Raw genomic sequence first — 21153 nt, forward strand, 5'->3', positions numbered from 1 at the left:
GCATGGCAATGATATAACAGAAATATTCCCTGGGCTTTCATACCTACCTGGAGTTTCATTGACAAATTTCATTCACTAAAGAGGACAGTAAACATGCTTATGATAGAAAAAGTTAAAAGAAACTGGGGAAGTCACTTGGCCTAAAGGTTCAAACGTCTGTGCTTTATATTGGAGTGCCTGGTTTTGACACCAGCTTTGGTTCCAGCTTAGGATTCCCACTTCCTACTAAAGCAGACACTGGCAGGCAATGGTAACAGTTTAAGTGATTTAGTTCCTGCTGCCCTCGTGGGAGACCTGAATTCAGCTCTGAAAGCCTGGCTTCTACTCCAGGCAGGGAATATTGCAGGCATTTGGGGAATGAGTCAGTGGATGGGATCTCTCCCTCTCTCTGCCTCTCAATTAAAAAAAAAAAGAAGAAGAAGGCCAGCGCCACGGCTCACTAGGCTAATCCTCCTGCTTGTGGCGCCGGCACACCAGGTTCTAGTCCTGGTCCGGGCGCTGGATTCTGTCCCGGTTGCCCCTCTTCCAGGCCAGCTCTCTGCTGTGGCCAGGGAATGCAGTGGAGGATGGCCCAAGTGCTTGGGCCCTGCACTTGCATGGGAGACCAGGAGAAGCACCCGGCTTCTGCCATCAGATCAGCGCGGTGTGCCGGCCGCAGCGCGCCGGCCACGGCGGCCACTGGAGGGTGAACCAACGGCAAAAGGAAGACCTTTCTCTCTGTCTCTCTCTCTCACTGTCCACTCTGCCTGTCAAAAATTAATAAATAAATTAAAGAAAAAAGAATCACTAGATGAGGTGAGCATCTGGTCTAGGAGTTAAGAAGCCCATGTTCCATAAAAGAGCACTGGCGAGATACCCGACTCCGGCTTCCTGCTGATGTGGACTCTGGGAGGTAGCAGTGATGATTAAAGTAACTGGGTTTCTGCCACCACAAGGGAAACGTGGAATGAATTTCTAGCTCACAGCTTCATCCCAGCCTAGCCTCAGCTATTACAGGTAGTTGGGGAGTGAATCAGCAGATGAGAGCCAGTACTTGCTCTTTCTTTCTCTCTCTCTTTATCAAATTTTTTTAATTACTAGACATAAACAGAAGCTGCGAAATGCCATACACAATGAATAAAAAAACAACAGAAACTGACCCAGAACACAGATGCTAGAATGAACAGACAAGGACACTAAAACTGTTACTATAATAATTGTACTTGATACATTCTAAAAGGTAAGTAAAGACAAACATATTAAAAAAGATCCAGGGGCCTGCGCTGTGGTGCAATGGGTTAATCCTCCGCCTGCAGTGCCAGCATCCCATATGGACGCCGGTTCGAGTCCCAGCTGTACCACTTCCAATCCGGCTCTCTGCTATGGCCTGGGAAAGAAGTAGAAGATGGTCAAAGCACTTGGGCCCCTGCACCCACGTGGGAGACTTGGAAGAAGCTCCTGGCTTCAGATCAGCTCAGCTCTGGCCATTAGGGCCATTTAGGGAGTGAACCAGCGGATGGAAGACCTTTCTCTCTGTCTCTCCCTCTCACTGTCGATACATCTCTCTAATAAATAAAATCTTTTTTAAAAAATGCAAATTGAATTTCTAGAGATGAAACCGCAGTGTCTGAGATGAGCAATGCACTGGGATTCATGGCAGATCAGAAGATGAAGGGAAACAGAATAGTAAACTTTAAGCCCAAGTATCCAAAATGAAAGACAGAGAAAAAAGTAAAAATGAAAAGAGCATCAGGGAGCTTTGGTACAACTTCAAGGGAGTACACACAGGGAAGGAGCAGTCTGGCTTCACTGGGTAGCAGTACATTTTCACTGGACAGTTGATCCAAACTGCAACAGAATGTGATTTGGGACCACAGATGATAACAAAAGTAGCAGCTACTTAAGGAAATCAGACCTCCTATATCCTTACAACTAGCATCTATCTATCTATCTATCTATCTATCTATCAGAATAAAGACTATTCGAGCCACTAAGTGCTTCTAGCAAGAATGAACTGTAAGTCTATACATTAAACACCCTGTGTTTCACACACACACACATACACACACAGACACACACACTTTCTGCTAAACACTAGGCTATGCCACACATCCTTACCATTATACTTCTCACTTTGTAAATCACACTGAGGCCATTTCCTTCTCAGCTTATCATATAAAATAGAACTGTAACAAAGAAATCAATACATTAAATTCAGCACAATATAAAACAGCAAACAGAATGGATTTAGAACAGATCTGCAGCTTTATCTTCATTGGTTGCCTCACAAAGCAGGATACCAGTAAACTTGATGATTCTTTTTTTACAGGATTCCTAGTTACTTGTAAATCACTAAACATTGTTCTTCATCTTAAACATAGCGTACATTTAAAATACCAGATTGGCTTTCAGAGACAACGCTATGCTATTCTATTTTACTGTCCCAAAACATAAAAAAAGAAGTATAAAATATTAATGAGAAGCAGAATTACCTTCATATACAGTAGATACAACTAGATGGGGTCATAAACATGACTTAAGTCACTCTTTACAGAAAAATAATATTGCTTCAATTAATTAGGTAACACATCTTCAAAATTCAAAGGAATGAAACCAGTCAGTCAGCTTAGACATGGGTCCTTTAAATAAATAGAGGAAAAAGTCTACACAGGCAATATTTCAAAAACAAAACAAATAAAAAGGGCACTCACTCTCAAACCAAAATCCAGTCAAAAGGCATTAACTTCCCTTTGTTTCAACAAGAAATGATTTTACTTAGAAACTTTAACTCCAGTGGATAAACATATTGGAATAAACAATAAAACCCATTGGAGCATCTGTTTTTCTATGAACATACAAAATGAGTAGTGAAAAACAAGTAGTGCATTAAATAATCCAGTCTGTATTTGCTTGTCAGAGCCTAGAAGAACAACAAAATCTACAAATATCCTATTTACTTCATGACTGCTGTATAACCAAGCTAAAAGTGACAAGTAGAAATTTGAATACTGCTATTTAAATTTTTTTCTAATCGCTTTTAGGTTGAAATAAATAAAAATAAATTTAAATTTTTCACTTTCCTTTGATACACAGTATTTATACTGCAAAACAGCATTCATGAGTAGAAAGCAAACAAGGATGGTGGCTTTCTAATTGGTTTCTCTGCTGCCCCCTTCTGCTCATACAAGACATAGAAGTAGGCTACCCAGAGGTCAAAGATAGCTTCTAAGCCAAGTTTAACAGGATGTAAAATCCAGACTGGCTTCAAGTCTTGATTACCTCATTTTTTAAAAAAGGAGTTGTACGTCCTACAAGTCTTTTGAAACCTGGTCCAGGTGTGAGGTTATACAAACTTAGCTATGGCAGGACAAACTTCCTCATCCCCTGCCCACACCTAACTCAGAAATCCATTTTGTCATGCAAATAGCCATCAGTTTCATGAATCTTTTATAGTGAAAACATTAATACTTTAGAAATGGGGTTCCTTCATTAATGAAAAATAGAATATTTCTCATCACAAGTCCAATATACATATTCTCCCTGTGATATTTCTTTCTACTAAAACCTTGAACTAATACAATGTCATGATTACTGATGGATCTATCTATCTCATTATCATCACAGGTAGCACAATCGGGTAGGTTCCCAGGATGTGAATACTAATAATTGCACAAACTTGATAAAATTTTAAAGGAAAGGGACTGCAAAGCCAGTAAATGATTCTGAAAATGCCTGAATATTCTCTGTAACCAAGGACACAAACCCAAAGTGCTAATTTTATAAATAATTGTTATGAATACACAAAAAGGAGAAAATTTAAGGGAAAAAGAGCAGTGGGACCCAACTCTGCCTTCTATTTTATTTTTTCCAAAACTCAAATGTTCAGAAAAAAAAAAGCAGAGAGGATATTATAAATGCTACTGTATAGGTCAAAGCGTGAAAAATATTTAAAAAAAAAAAGATGTACAGATTTTTTTTCCCAAGGACAGTAACTTCAAAAAATGAAATCAACCACTGTTTCCCTCATCTGAAATGCACTGAAGACTCCAAAGAGATCAGTGACGGCAAACATTAAAAAAACTGGAGAACTCGTTTCTGTTTATTTCATGCTGGCTTTAAACCCTCTCCAACAAATCCTCCATTCTCTGCCAGGGAAATCCTCATCAATACAAATCTGATCACACTCATCCAAGTGATAAGGAATACTAGCTACTCTCAAACATCCATTTTTCCTTCTTCCTTAGTAAGAGACCTGCCCCAACGTGTGGTAAACAGAATTGTCATGTGCAATTTCAGGGAAACTTCAATATGAAAGCCAACTGCACTAAAAAGATTGAGGGGCCAGAGCTGTGGTGTGGCAGGTGGAGCTGCCGCCTGCAGTGCCTGCATCCCATATGGGAGTTTGAGACCCGGCTGCTCCACTTCCAATCCAGCTCTCTGCTATGGCCTGGGAAAGCAGTGGAAGATGGCCCAAGTCCTTGGGCCCCTGCATCCACGTGGGAGACTCAGAAGAAGCTCCTGGCTCCTGGCTTCGGAACCACCCAGCTCTGTCCGTTGCAGCCATTTGGGGAGTGAATCAGCAGATGGAAGACCTCTCCCTCTCTCTCTGCCTCTGCTTCTCTCTAACCTTGCCTTTCAAATAAATAAAAACAAAAATATTTAAAAAAAGCCTGAAACTGGACATCTGAGAACTTCTAAATGATACTACTTAGCACTGAATACCTACCCCTAGGCTTTTGTTATAAGAAAGTATCAACTCTTTCATGTTACACGCTGCGGCAGAATCTCTGTTGCTTACAGCTAAATGTAAGCTTCAGCTAACACTCTCACTCCTGAATGACATTTCACCACCCATCACAGGTTCTAAGCCCTGCTGTCTGTCCAGCTTCATTTCCTACTACATGTGACACTCCACCACCCACCCAAAGAATGCTATTCTCTATGTAGGGAAAGAAAATAATTTCTCACTCACTACTAGATTCAGGGCTGAGATTCCTGAAACAAAAGATATATTAAGAAAAAAGCATACAAATGTATTTAATATAAATTATACATGACATGGGAGCCTTCAGAAATGAAGAACTAAAGAAACAGAGAAACCCATGTACCTTAATGCTAAGTTTGACCAAGAAAGGATGGTTGCGAGGAAGAACGACCGGACAAAGGGAATATGATCTAAAGATTAAAGCTGGGGGAACTTAACGAAGTCTGTTCAGATTCTCCAAAGTTTCCCTCTGTGTGATAATGATGTGCCTTTCCTCCATGCAAAGGGAAGGTACTTCTGGAATGAAGGTTTATGATCTACTTCTGGGAACAAGGGTGAGGAGAAGATGAGACTGGACTTCGTGCTTCTGTTATTTGTTCAAATGTGAACATGTCATACTTCGAGGCAACAGGTCCTGATCCCCATCACCTAAAGTGCACCAAGTTTTCATACATCAGGTTCTACTTTCTGAAGCCACCCACTACTGACCTACCAAATTCCTAGTCCTCTTCCTAAATTTAAGGGTCTTTGTTGGCCCTTCTTTCTCCGGCCTTAGTAGGCTTTCTGCTTGCCTCCCTCTCTCCCTCCAATGGAATCCATCCCCAACTTTACATGCTGAATTCTTATTCAACTGTCTACATGTCTGTCTGCTGCAAGTCAGGAGCTTCTTGAATGCAGGGAGTATGTGTTGTTGGCACATGGTATCATGTCTGGCTAATTAATGACCTTGGCTCAATGGTAAATAATTTTTTTGATTTATAAATATTGATTTAACAACATAGGTCACATGTCGGGAAAACTTGAATGTGACTCATTTTCCGAAATCATCTCCAACTTAACCTATCCCTCCTGTGTGCCTCTATACTGAATAACGTAGTAGAGTTAGTTATTTACACATCTGCTGGTACCACCAGACTGTGAGATCCAGAAGAGCAGGGACCAGGCATTATACAAGCCGAAAGCCGTAACTATGAGCACTGTGCCTACTTGACAACATCTACTCAATAAGTATTTACTCAGTGTTAACTAACAGTGACTGAATGAATGAATCTCAACTTCACTGCACGTTGCTATAGTGATGATACAAGGACCTGCTTTGAGAAGGCCACATAATAATAGTTAGAAAATACCAATACAGCTTTTAAGATAGAACATTATGTTGTATCTGCATTCTCTAATACTTATTATGTATCAGCTTTTTTTTTTTTTTAAACAGGCAGAGTTAGACAGAGAGAGACAAAGAGAAAGGTCTTCCTTTTTCTGATGGTTCACCCCCCAAATGACCGCCACAGCCGGCGTGCTGCACCAATCTGAAGCCAGGAGCCAGGTGCTTCCTCCTGGTCTCCCACACAGGTACAGGGCCCAAGCACTTGGGCCATCCTCCACTGCCTTCCCAGGCCACAGCAGAGAACTGGACTGGAAGAGGAGCAACCGGGACAGAATCCAGCGCCCCAACCGGGACTAGAACCTGGGGTGCCGGCGCCACAGGCAGAGGATTAGCCAAGTGAGCCACAGCGCCGGCCATGCATCAGTCTTTAAATATTTGGAACACAAAAGACAAAGGTAATCTTTTACTAGGACATTGTCTGCATATATAATTTCCTTGTTCTGTGAATATTAATAAAACCACGGAGTAAAATCTAACAACAAAGAACCACTCAGACGCTGCTCCATGACAGATCACGGCTAATTGATAATCTTGAGTTTTTTTTTTTTTTAAGGAAAAAAAAGTCCTAAAGATAAAACAAAGATGTATGTATGTACGTATTTATTTATTTATTTGAAAGGCAGAGCTACAGAGACAAAGGGAGAGACATTAAGAAAAATCTTCCATCCACTGGTTTACTCCACAAATGGTGGCAAAAGCCATAACTGGGGAGGCCAAAGCCAGGAGCTTATTTTGAGTTTTCCATGTGAGTATAGGGACCCAAAAACTTGGGCCATCTTCCATTGCTTTCCCAGATGCATTAGCAGGGAGCTGGAACAAAGTGGACTATCTGGGACTCAAACTGGTGCCTATAAGTTATGCCAGCACTGCAGGCGGCAGCTTAACACACTGTACCACAGCATTGGCCTCCCTTTAGGGCTTGTTTAAATTTGACTTCCAACCCAGCTCTCTGCTATGGCCTGGGAAAGCAGTATAAGATGGCCCAAGTCCTTGGGACCCTGCACCTGCATGGGAGACCTGGAGTAGGCTTCTGGCTCCTGGCTTCAGATCAGCCCAGCTCTAGCCATTGCAGCCATTTGGGGAGTGAACCAGTGGATGGAAGACCTCTCCCTCCCTCTCTCCCTCTCTCCCTCTTTCTCTCTCTCTCTCCCTCCCTCCCTCCCTCCCTCTCTCTATAACTCTGCCTTTCAAATAAATAAATAAATACTTTTTAAAAAATTTACTGTCTAGCATTACTATGAATTTTGAAACTTTTCCATTTTGCCAAGGAAAAGCAGCAAAATCAGTGCTAATTTTATAGTAATCTTTTAAAAATGAGAAAGTTCCAATTTAATTTAAATATGTCTGTTAAAATGAACAGAGGTTGGTTTGAAAAACAATGTACTTTTGGGGTTAGCTACTTAATTTTTAATATACTCCCAGAAAAGTAACACTGCTATTTTCCTTTCATGTCCTAAAATTAATTGCAGCTAGTACATGAACCTTTAAATGGAAGAATACAAAGTTGTCCTACAGAGCAGTAACTAGAAAAGGACTGGTATAGGAAGCAGGAAGAATACATTCTGGAGATTGGTCCTAAAATAAGGAATCAATGACACCATTCTGGGCTGAAGATCATAGCATATATGATCACATCTGGGAATAACACTCAAGACAAGAACATCACAACAGAGCACAAGGATTGCTAAAGGATTTCTAATCAAACAAACCATCACAAGCTAATCATAATTTTCCATGTTCAGAATAAAATTCCAGTTCATGTAACAGTTATATCCTCTTACTATATTTGAATATCATCTCCAATGAGCTATAGGGGTTTTCAAAACTATTTCAATTTTCAATACTTCCCTTGTAGTTTCCAAAATTTCTCAAACAAACATATCCTGTTGAATAAATGGGAAGTGAACACTGATACCATAGAAAGGAAGACAAGAATAAAGAAAAAGAACTTTCAATGTTCTTGATTCAAGTAGACACAATATCAAAAACACATACAAGCACAGGTGTTTAGCCTGGTGCTTAAGATGCCTGTGCCCCACATCAGAGTACATGGGTTCAATTTCTGGCTCTGCTCCTAACTCCAGCTTTCTGCTAATGCAGAACTGGGGAGACAGTGGTTCCTTCCACCCATATGGGAGATCCAGAATTAAGTTTCTGACTTCTAGTCTTGGCTACAGCCCAGTCACAGCCATTGAAGGCATTCGGAGAGTGAATCAACAAATGGAAACATGTTTTCTCTCCCCTCCTCTCTCTTGTAAATAAAAAAATGCTTTAAAAGTTTAGAAAATAAGGTTATGTATATATTCATCTCAAATATACACATACATATACACAGACACAACACATAGCTCCTTATGGAGGTGTATTCATACATGAGGATACTAAAAATTATGAAAATTACTCCTTGCTGCCAAATGATAAATTTCTAAGGCTCTAAACATCTGTCATGTCTTCAAAAATGAATTACTAAATATTAATCCTATTACATGTTAACAAAATATCCCCAGTTGCCAAGTATATTTTAAATATGTACCAACTCATTAAAGACTAAATCACACACTTGAGTAAAGGACACATTTCATTTCACTCTCAATGGAACCTTTTCAGTGAACTCAGTAGTTATTCTGTTAAGTTCAACTTTATAACATAGCTAGAGCTCAGTAACCAAATGCAAGATCACAGAGTGTGTGGTGAAAAGTCTGAACAGCTGATGCCCTAAGCAAGGAAACCAAGCAAACATACCCCCTGCTATCCAGGACTATTTTTGTATTCTCAGCGAAAAATACAATGAGAGGCCAGTATCTAGGTGCTGCAGGTTAAGCTGCCACCTGCAAGGAAGGAGAAGCCGTTCCAGTCCTGGTTGCTCTGCTTCCAATCTGGCTACCTGCTAATATGCCTAGGAAAGCAGTGCAAGTTGGCCCAACTACTTGGACCCCTGCAACTCACATGGGAGACCGAGAGTTCCTGGCTCCTGGCTTTAGCCTGACCCAACCCCAACTGTCATGGCCATTTGGGGAATCAGCCAGCATATAAAAGCTCTCCTTCTCTGTCTCTGATTCTCTCTTTGTAACTCTGCCCTTCAAATAAATAAAATGAATCTTTAAAAATGCATACAACAAGGAGTATAGCAACTGTTCATTTCAAGTGAGTGCCAAGCCTCATAACAGAGGCATAATTTTAAATCTACAGGTTACAGAACTTCCTCAAGGAAGCTCCTTTCAAGGAAAACATACTCCGAGCTTTTTGAGTGTTATTTCAGTTCCCCAGAACAAAATCTCTACTCACATAATGCCCAGTCAAGGATAGTTAAAAAGAAATAGAAAAGACACTGTCCTTTATAATGAATTATCTTCTTCTCTTACCATTTTCTCAGCAAAAATTTAACAACTTTAGTCAGCTATGGATTTCAAAACCACAGGAATCTGAAATTTTGAAGTACCAGAATAGTTTTCAGATAACTCGAGCAGACTAGGCTCAAAACACTCAAAATTAAAAAAAAAAAAAAAAAAAAAAAAGGCCAGCGCCGCGGCTCACTAGGCTAATCCTCCGCCTTGCGGCACTGGCACCCCGGGTTCTAGTCCCAGTCGGGGTGCCGGATTCTGTCCCGGTTGCCCCTCTTCCAGGCCAGCTCTCTGCTGTGGCCAGGGAGTGCAGTGGAGGATGGCCCAGGTGCTTGGGCCCTGCACCCCATGGGAGACCAGGAGATGCACCTGGCTCCTGGCTTCGGATCAGCGCAGTGCACTGGCCGCAGTGCGCCGGCCAGCATGGCCATTGGAGGGTGAACCAATGGCAAAGGAAGACCTTTCTCTCTGTCTCTCTCTCTCACTGTCCACTCTGCCTGTCAAAAAATTAAAAAAATAAAGAAACCACAAAAAAAAAATAAACCTTTATAATCAGGAGGTAGGCAGCCTAAATTTGAGTCACCTAATGCAACAGCCTGCATCATTTTTGTGTTATAAAATTATGCCTTTCCTAATGGTGATAGTCCTTGGATTGGATCTTTATATTTTTGTAATAAAGCTGAAGCTATTAAAACTGTATTACATACTTCCATTGTTTTATATCAGGTAGCATACTAAGTCTAACTAAAACATTACAAAGGAATATATGCTATCAAATTTTCTCGGTTGTTTTTCTGAGAAGTGTACAATTTTATATAACAACTATCAAACTAACAGGAGCCCCAGCCTGAAAAGATGGGACTAGTTCTCCATCTGCTGCCATCAGCCCTCCTTACTGTCAATGCTTCAAGCATTTCAGCTCTGCCATCCCTGTCACTATCCTGTTATTCCACTCATCGAAAACTACATCACCTATTTAAGAGCATTTTCTCAATAAAAGGTCTTTGTATATACTCACTACCAATATTTAATCTCATACTTCATGAATGACCAATCATATTTATTGAATTAAGAAGTATCCTCTTACTAACATAATCAAGAAGCAACAGCTTTTAAAATTAATAAGCAATCTCTTTGAAAGTTCCTCAGTCCATATTCTAGACTCAGTACTAACTGGTTATTTATTGGAGGTAAGTCACCTAAACTCTCTAGGTTTGTTTCCTCATCTGTTAAATGTACAATTTGCCAAAGTGACTTCTTAAAGTCACTTCCAGCAAGAGAAATCTTTAATTCTATGAGTTTACACAGAAAAAAAGATGAAGTGGGTAGCACTATCACACAGAGTAAAGATTAAGCTCCCACTTGCAATGCTGGTTTCCTGTGTTACAGTGCCAGTGTGAGTTCCAGATGCCCTGCTTTCCACCCAGCTTCCTGCTCACGCACCTGGGAAGGCAGCAGATGATGGCTCAAGTACTTGAGTCCCTGCCATCCATATGGGAAACCTAGATGGAATTCCTGGCTCCTGGCTTCAGCCTGGCCCAGCCATGACTGTTACAGCCTTTGTGGAATGAGCCAGTAGATCCACTACCTCCTCACTACCCTCACCTTTCAAGTAAAAAAATCTTGTTTTGTAGGAAAGATGGGGCAGGTGGTTGGCCTAGTATTAAAACACCCATATCCCACATCAGAATAACTGGGTTGATTGGCAACTCCAGCTTCCCACCAATGCAAATCCTGGGAGGCAGCAATGATAGCTCAAGTAACTGGACTTTCGCCATGCACATAGGAAACCTGGACTGGGCTCCTGGCTCCTGGCTTCTTAAGACACAGCCATCACCAGTAATTGGGGAGTGAATCAATGGATGGGACATCTCTCTCTCTCTCTCCCCCCCCCCCCCCCCCGCTTCCCTAATTTTTTTTAAATAAAAAAATACATTAAATCACCGTCTAAAAGTCTTGTGAAGGTAACTGAAAAAATAATATAAAATCCAAAGATGATCTCAAATAAGAAGTGAAGTTTAAGTAAAGTCTACTTCCGAACATATATTAGCTACCTATTAAGTTTAAGATTGCGCTGGGTAACTTAAGTACACAAAAATAGATTCAACGGGATAGATGGATAAGAAAAAAACTAACTAAAATATAAGGCAGGTGCCTCAGGAGCCAGAATGAAACCCAGATAGCATAATTTGAGACAAAAAGCAAACATGTGTGACACATGGACCTTGAATATGCCTTATGGTGATACATAAAGATCTGGACAGGCCTCACCTTAGGCCACCTATGACACTGTAACAGAGCAAGCTTCTACCTAAAACAAAATCTAATCATACTTCCCTTAATGAATTCCTGATGTTTCGACGATTATGGAACTTTATGGTAATTGGTAAAGATGCAGATGCTAGCATATTTAAAACCTTGAATGATTTTCCTTACTACTCTATATACAGAAGTAGATGTTACAACCACTTTCAATAAAAAAAAAACTGCATAATAAATACTATTCAAGACATTAGAACTCAACATTCACCATTTTACTCTTATCCCAACAATAGATACTGGCTCTTTATCACCTGTCGTACCAAATTAATTTCCTTAGATAAAGTTTAACTGGAATACATACATGGTAAATGTGGTAACCATACTATTGACAACAGGTTTCTACAAAAATGAAACCTGGATTTTCTATAAATTGGTCTTTCAGATATTTCTTGATTCTGGAGTAGACAGACAAAAAAAGAATAAACACATTTTAAAAAATTTATTTAATACTGGCCAGCGCCGTGGCTCAATAGGCTAATCCTCCACCTTGCGGCGCCGGCACACCGGGTTCTAGTCCCGGTCGGGGCGCCGGATTCTATCCCGGTTGCCCCTCTTCCAGGCCAGCTCTCTGCTATGGCCAGGGAGTGCAGTGGAGGATGGCCCAGGTGCTTGGGCCCTGCACCCCATGGGAGACCAGGAAAAGCACCTGGCTCCTGGCTCCTGCCATCGGATCAGCGCGGTGCGCCGGCTGCAGCGGCGGCCATTGGAGAGTGAACCAACGGCAAAGGAAGACCTTTCTCTCTCTGTCTCTCTCTCTCACTGTCCACTCTGCCTGTCAAAAAATAAAAAAATAAAAAAAATAAAAAAAAAATTTATTTAATACTAAAGATGAGTCTACTGAATAAACTATTTAAAACATTTAGTTGAAGACTATGACAAGTTGGAAGGGAAGACAGACATTGGTAAGAGTGGGGACCTAAAAGAAGGCACTTTGGTAAAGCTAAGAGGAGCAAAGGAGAGAAAAGCAATGGCAACTCCAACAGTGGTGTGATCATGATTAGAAGTGGTGACAGGGATTCTGAACAGTAGGAAAACACTAGTATATAATTACAAAGTTCAGATGACAACAGAGAAAAACAATCCACCAATAAGACCCCAATTATAACAACAGGAAAAAACAATTCTGTAATCTAAACGATAATAAAAAAGTAACAACAACCTATCCGTTGTATCCCTTTTATACATAACCACCTTTGAGGAATCTGTAAGATTTACGTGAAGGGACTGAAGAACTAGAAGCCACCTAAGAAGTATTTCAGTATCTCCAGAAATGATCAGTCAACATCTGGAAACTGCTTCAAGCAGAAAAATTCCAGAGCACAGAGGAGTTCATTTAAGCGACTCAGAGCAGCGCCAAGTTAATGGTGAAGCAACAGGGCGCTGCAGCTTGAGAGGAATCCAGGCAGCACAAGCAGGGCAGATGAGCTCCACATCAGTGGCTTTTGGAGTTGGTGCCAGATGGTAGCAGAGGCCTAAATGGTGTTTTAATTGTTAAAATGGCATTTGGTAAAATGGAGTCTGGCCTGGTAGACAGGACATGCAACAAAGAATTATTCTGCATCCTATGAATCTGTTCAAGACTTTACGGTAGATGAAAAAAAAAATCTGTTTAAAATTATTTCAATTTGGGACCGGTGCTGGGGCATGGCGGGTAGAGCGGTCGCCTGCAACACCAGCATCGCACATGAGCACCAGTCCTGGCTGCTCCACTTTTGATCTAGCTCCCTGCTAATGCACCTGGGAAGGCAACAGAAGATGGCCAAGTACTTGGGCCCCTGCCCCCAGTGTGGGAGACTCAGGTGAAGCTCCTGGCTTCGGCCTGACCCAGTCCTGGCTGTTGTGGCCATCTGAGGAATGAACCAGCAGATGGAAGATCTCTCTCTCTAACACTGCATTTCAAATAAATAAATATAAATATTTTTTAAAAATTTCTCTCAATCTAGCCTGACTCCATTTTGCTTATAGACACAAGTATTTCTTGCAGAGTTTAATATACAGTAAATTGCAAGAAATGTAACTTCATTAAAAAATGTAAACTGAGGTTAAATTACACTTTGTTTTTTGTTTTTTGTTTTTTGGAAATGAACCAAGAGTTGTTTACCTTTACAGCAAAACATATCAACAAACCATTGTGTTTAAGTTACCAACACATCAGCATGTATCATGCCAAGAGCCTCAGGTGATTACTGACGTCATAAATAAGAGTGCCAATTGTTAAATCAACAACAGGAGACACTGTGCACTTACTCCCCATGTAGGATCTCTGTTCTTAATGTGTTATACTATGAGAATTAACGGTACAACTAGTACTCAAACAGTACTTTATACTTTGTGTTTCTGTGTGGGTGCAAACTGTTGAAATCTTTACTTAGTATATACTAAGTTGATCTTCTGTATAAAAAGATAATTGAAAATGAATCTTGATGAAGAACAGAATGTGAGAGGGAGTGAGAGATGGGATGGTTGCTGATGGGAGGGAGGTTATGGGGGGGAAAAGCAGCTATAATACAAAAATTGTACTTTTAAATTTATATTTATTAAATAAAAGTTTAAAAAGAGAAAGAGAAAAAAAAAGAATGAAACCCTGTCATCTGCAACAACTTGAATGAGCCTGGAGGACATTATGGTAAGTGAAATAAGCAGGCACAGAAAGACAAATACCACTTGTTCTCACTCCTATGTGGGGACTAAGCTGATCTCACAGAAGTAGAAAGCAGAATAGCAATCATTAGAGGCTGAAAAGACAGGGAGGAGAGAGAAGGAGAGTGGGGGAGAGAGAGATATTGGTGACAGGGTAAAAAAAATTCAGGAGAAATAAAGTATAGTTTTCTGAAGTACAGTGGGGTGACTATAGTTAACAGTACTTCATTGGTATTTCAGAATAGCTAGAAGAAAAATTTTGAATGTACAGTATATACTAAATTGATCTTCTGTATATAAAGATAATTTAAAATGAATCTTGATGAAGAATGGGATGGGAGAGGGAGCGGGAGATGGGATGGTTGCGGGTGGGAGGGAGGTTATGGGGGCAAAAAGCCACTATAATCCAAAAGTTGTACTTTGGAAATTTACATTTATTAAATAAAAGTTAAAAAAAACAATATAATGCCATATGTATCAAGTTTCCATTTGTTCATGGCTATGTACCTAGGCTCTTCCTTATGTGTTACTTTCTTCCATATTTGTAACAATACTACAATAAATATTGATTTCTGTTAGATTATCTTTCTATATCTCACCCTTTTCAAAATTGTCTGGTCTATTCTTAGACTATTAAAAAGTGGTTACTGCAAAATATGTAAATATTATGGAGAGGGGGCCTCAAACTGCAGACAGGCAGAGGGCAGGATTATCAGAAGGTGAAGCTAACATGGAAACAGAAGCATCGGCAGCTCATGACTAGGAGACGAAAATATTAGCAGATTAGGGAAATATTAGTCACCGAAAGGGCAAGTTCAGTCACTGAAAGGGGCAACAACACAGCACAGCCCTCACCCACCTGAGCCAGGAGCAGCACCACACTCAGTCTGCACAAACACCTGACTCGTTCTCACTGACAGAGAAGGAAACAGCTTTCCTGTCAACAATGACTGAGAGGAGTGCAAGCAGTTTCAGAAATAAAGATGTTGCAATGGAATAATATTACATTGAAAATGTGGATAAAATTGACAAAAGACCATTAGAAATCCTTTTGTTTGTAAAGAACTAAATTCTTGAGTGGGTATTTGGGGCAGCACTTAAGCTGCCACTTGGTATGTCCACATCCCATAATGGAGTGCTTGGATCCAAGTCCCAGCTCTGCTCCCAATTCCAGCTTCCTGCTGATGCACACCCTGGGAGGCAGTGCTGATGGCTCAACTAGTTGGATCCCTGTCACCCATATGGGAGACCTGAATTCAGTTCTCAGCTCCTGGGCATTTGGGGAGTGAACCAGTGATTGGGAGCTCTTGCTCACTCACTCTCTCTCCCTGCATCTCTCAAATATAATAAACAAATTACAATCTAAAAGAAAAAACTAAGTTCTAAACTGGTCTAATCCCTAAACTCAATGCAGTGGGGCACAGTGAAATATGAAAAGAAGAGGTGACATGGCTAAAGTGGGTATCCACATAGTTCATTATATCTTCTTCTATCCATGCCAAATTTTAATTATTACTATTAAGTATTCATTTTTAAAAATTTATTGGACAGGTAGAGTTATAGAGAGTGAGAGGGAGAGACAGAGAGAAAGGTCTTCCTTCCTTTGGTTCACCCCCAAAATGGCCGCTACAACCAGCGCTACACCGATCCGAAGCCAGGAGCCAGGCACTTCTTCCTGGTATACCATGCAGGTGCAGGGGCCATCCTCCACTGCTATCCCAGGCCACAGCAGAGAGCTGGACTGGAAGAGGAGCAACCGGGACTAGAATCCGGCACCCAAATGGGATGCTGGCGCCGCAGGTGGAGGATTAACCAAGTGAGCCATGGCACTGGCCCTCATTTCTTTTTATTACCAAGTTTTACAACATATGGCAAAGGCAGAAACATAGGCACAGAACAAAATCGTTTTTGGTAGAATTAATAACATTAGCAACCAAATATCTCCAAGTCGTTCAAATGTCATTTTCTCAATGAGGCTTAAAGTGACTTACAGTGTAAAACTGCAAATTGCCCCAATTCCTTCACCCCCACTCGCAGTACTTGATTACGGTGCTCAATTTTCTCTTACTGCCTTGTCAATTTATAGCTTTTATTTATTTATTTATTTATTTATTTATTTATTTTGGTTATCGTTGCCTCCCATCAATACAATATAATCTCTGCGAGGACAGGAACACTTGCTTTTTTATTATACATACTAGTGCCTGAAACACAGTAGGTGGCCAATACAAGTTTGCAGAAAATGAGCAACAGCGTCCATCACTTACAAAAGCTTTCTATGGGTCAGAAACATTGATAAGGCTTTACATCATGGAATTTATTTAACTCTTACTACAAAAGCCTGTGAGGCATATATTACTAATCCCCTTTGGTAGTTGAACAAATTGGGATTTAGAAGTATTATGAAAGTTGTTGATGGGGCCAGCACCGTAGCTCAGTTGGTTAATCCTCCCCCTGCCATGCTGGTATCCCATATGCGCAGCAGGTTCTAGTCCCAGTTGCTCCTCTTCCAGTCCAGCTCTCTGCTGTGGCCCAGGAGGGCAGTGGAGGATGGCCCAAGTGCTTGGGCCCCTGCACCCGCATGGGAGACCAGGAGGAAGCATCTGGCTCCTCGCTTCAGATGGGCACAGCTCTGGCCGTAGCAGCCATTTGGGGAGTGAACCAATGGAAGGAAGACTTTTCTCTCTGTCTCTCTCACTGTCTAACTCTACCTGTCAAATAAGAAGAAAGGAAGGAAGGAAGGAAGGAAGGAAGGAAGGAAGGAAGGAAGGAAGGAAGGAAGGAAGGAAGGAAGGAAGGAAGGAAAGTTGTTGGTATAGCCAGCGAGCAGAGGATCTAGCACCCAGGCTTAGGCAATCTAACTTGAAAGTTTATCCCATAATCATTGCAGCAGAGCCTTAGTTAAGTTCAGACACTATCAGTACATGAAGGGAATGTCTAGATAAGTAGCTACATTGTTGATCCTATTCTTGCCCACAAAGATCCTTTTCTAAGATGAAAAATAATCAAGGGGCAAGCCACACACAAGAAATCTGTGTCTTCCTCCCCATTTTTCTGGAAGCTAAAATTTTTACAAAATATATAGCCTTTTAAAACTAATGTATTATTGTACCTGATTTCTGAACAGTTCAATTTCGGGGTCATGAAAACTTTAACAGGTAATTTGACTTAACACCTTTAAAATAAAGAAAGGCTTGCACCTAAACGCTCCATGATAAAAAAGCAAAGTTATTCATCAATGCTGTACAAATGAAAATTAAGAACAGAGCACAGAGTGGTAGATTTCAACTTTCAAAACTGATATTTCATATTTTCTCATTTGATCAAGCCATCTCTGAGGGACTCACCTTTTGACATACAGCACTACTTCCTTTCCACTCACAGCATCTGTGGCTGCATGTTGTCTGCTCAAAATAGACCAAAGGGAATGAAGACAGGCTGCAGCTATTATTTTGCAGTTTAATCAAACCTGAACAAAGTACCTGTGCACATAAGGAAAATAAAATGTGTCAAGGGACTCACTAAAGGCTACATAAAAAAGGCTGCCATGGAAAGGATTCATCTGTTCACATAACATGAAAAATTTCTCCAGACTTGAGAAAGTTCTGAACACATTTTCTCTTTTTTTAATAATGAAAGTAGAAATAACAATTCCACAGTACCTGTCTGCCAATAAGGCAAGGAGTGTATTAATTTTTTACATAAAAATAATCATGACCCCATAGCAGAAAATATTTAGCATGTCATTCACTGAATTCCCTCAAATATTTTCTTACTTGAATGGCACAGTGACAGAGACAGAGATATCTTCATCCGATCATTTATGCTCTCAATGTCTGCATGCCCAAAACAGCTCTGGTTAGGCTCAGAACTCAGTCTGGGTCTCCCACAAGGTAGGCAAGGACCCAATTACTTGAGCCAGCACCTACTGCTTCCCAGTGTGCTCATTAGCTGGACCCTGGACGGGAAACTGAGGTGGTACACAAACTCAAGCACTCTGCTATAGAATGGGGGTATTCCAAGCAGAACCTTAACTACTACGCCACAACACTCACCTCTGAATATTTTTCAAGCATGGTTCTATAAGTCAAACACACAATTGCAGCAAAGTTTACTTCTATTTATATTGAAGGAACAATATAAAACTAACATTAGTGATTTCATAATTTTAGAATGAGTTTAAATTGTCAAAGAGGAAAGCGTTTCCAGAAAACAGGTACTCCAGGGGCAAGCAACCACAGCAAGTAATTAGCAGAGTGACCTGTGTGTTCTTCTAGAATCACAGAATTAATCACAGTCATGAACGGATGCAGCGCTTCACTGTGACAAGACTACAGTTTAAAACTTAAGACTTTAATCCTTAATATATAAGACAAAACAATCACCAAAAAATATTTAGGATTGTCTGACCTTTCATGAAGTTCCTAGAACTCTGTACTTCAGTGTTACTAAAAATGTTATGAAAATTTTCTCAACTGAGCTCATACAAGGACTGTGCCCACTCTACTCCCAGCCCTGAAAACCAAAAATTTTTTAATTAAAAAGATAATGCAAATGACCGCCTCCAGTAGGAAGACCATTTATGCAAAAAATGTACTGACAGTTATGGCGTGATTCTTATAGAGTGATTGCCCTTTTAAAATAAAAAGCCATATTACTCAAAAATTATAATCTATATTTATTATCTAAAAGGAAGCTAGAAAAACCTAAGTGGAAACAGTGCATTTTTGTTTTCACAAATCCAATTTTTACTTTCCTCATAAAACAGAGAATGTTAACACCTTCCTAATCACAAGAAGTAAATGCCATTTGGATTAAAAGCAGTAGTTATGTGCCACTCACTGCACTTCAGACAGTTCTGACCTTTCTGTAAGAGACCAATTTTGCATTTCCATCTTTCCTGCCTGAACTATTACACTGGCTTGATGGTTGGGTTCCATCTCTCTAGTCCTCTCTTTTATTCCATTACCAGAATTATCTTCCTAAATTACCACAGTAATGTTATTCACCTTGGAAACTTTTAAACAGTTCTTTATTTACTATAGAATGAAGTACAAACTTCATATCAGAGCATCCAAGAAACCCCACAATCAAATCTTGTCTTACCTTCCCAGTCCCTTATACCACAAGGGAGTCAACTCACACTGTGTTCCAAGGACTAGAAGTAAATCAGTGGGTTCTCAGGTTTGATTCATATAGTTTTCTTAGTCCTTCCACCTGTGACCACTGAAATTTACAATTCATCAGGCCGGTGCCGTGGCTCAATAGGCTAATCCTCCACCTGCAGCGCCGGCACACTGGGTTCTAGTCCCGGTCGGGGCGCTGGATTCTGTCCTGGTTGCCCCTCTTCCAGGCCAGCTCTCTGCTGTGGCCTGGGAGTGCAGCGGAGGATGGCCCAAGTCCTTGGGCCCTGCACTTGCATGGGAGACCAGAAGAAGCAACTGGCTCCTGGCTTCAGATCAGCGCAATGCACCGGCCGCAGCGCACCAGCCGCGGCGGCCATTGGAGGGTGAACCAACGGCAAAAGGAAGACCTTTCTCTCTGTCTCTCTCTCTCTCTCACTGTCCACTCTGCCTGTCAAAAAATAAAAAAAAATAAAAAATAAAAGAAATTTACAATTCACTTTGCTTGGCACATGTCCTACCATTTTCATGAAGCTGTTTCCAATCCTTACAGTCATAACTACTTACTCCTTCCTTTGCATTCTCTCTGTATCCAGGTTTATCTTTAGAATGATGCTTATTTTATCATGATTAGTACTACAGGTACTTGTCTGCATTGCCCCATTTCTATTAAATGAGAATAAAGATCTTGTCTTATTTAACAACTAACTCCCAGAAGTATCTAACAAAGTACTATGTTGACTAAGTGACTGCTTAGAAAATGTCTGCTGATGGCCAGCGCTGCGGCTCACTAGGCTAATCCTCCACCTGTGGTGCTGGCACACGGGGTTCTAGTCCCGGTCGGGGCGCTGGATTCTGTCCTGGTTGCCCCTCTTCCAGTCCAGCTCTCTGCTGTGGCCAGGGAGTGCAGTGGAGGATGGCCCAAGTCCTTGGGCCCTGCACCCGCCTGGGAGACCAGGAAAAGCACCTGGCTTCTGGCTTCAGATCGGCGCGTACTGGCCACAACGCACCGGCTCTAGCAGCCACTTGGGGGGTGAACCAACGGAAAAAGGAAGACCTTTCTCTCTGTCTCTCTCACTGTCTAACTCTGCTTGTCAAAAAAAAAAAAAAAAAAAAAAGTCTGCTGAAATAAAGGATCAGCCTGTTAACACCCAATCAATCAATCGATCACTGGGAAGAGGAAAGCTGAAGCTTTCAGTCAGACAGAACTTTGAGCACCTGAAATTTTACCTATCACCCGCTGACCAGCCTGCTCTACCAAACTGATGAAAATGGAAGGTTTTATATCATAGTAAATTTATCATAAGACAGGCCTAAACAGGCAAGACTACATTCATCAGTATTAAATTTCAAGTTCTGAATTTATTTTTATTTCAATTGGGCTATGAAAAGACATCCCAGGCACATGGATTAGAAAACAGTATCATTAAGATTTCAATACTACCCAATGTGATCCACAAAATTCTTACCAAAATCACAACAGTATTTTTCACAGAAACAGCAAAGTCCATGCTAAAACTCAAAAGATTTCTAGTACCCAAATTTTTTTTCAAAAATAACAAAGTTCATGGTCTCTTACTTTGTGAGTTGAAAATT

The 21153-nt window shown here is 40.8% G+C and overlaps 1 protein-coding gene across 2 annotated transcripts in view; it reads right to left on the minus strand.

Moving 5' to 3' along the window:
* Positions 1-21153, minus strand: part of SMYD3 (SET and MYND domain containing 3) — a 777767-nt gene that overhangs the window by 351239 nt on the left and 405375 nt on the right. The gene's annotated exons all lie outside the window — the stretch shown is intronic.

The sequence above is a fragment of the Oryctolagus cuniculus genome, chromosome 13 (assembly GCF_964237555.1).
Source record: "Oryctolagus cuniculus chromosome 13, mOryCun1.1, whole genome shotgun sequence".
Classification (NCBI taxonomy): domain Eukaryota; kingdom Metazoa; phylum Chordata; class Mammalia; order Lagomorpha; family Leporidae; genus Oryctolagus; species Oryctolagus cuniculus.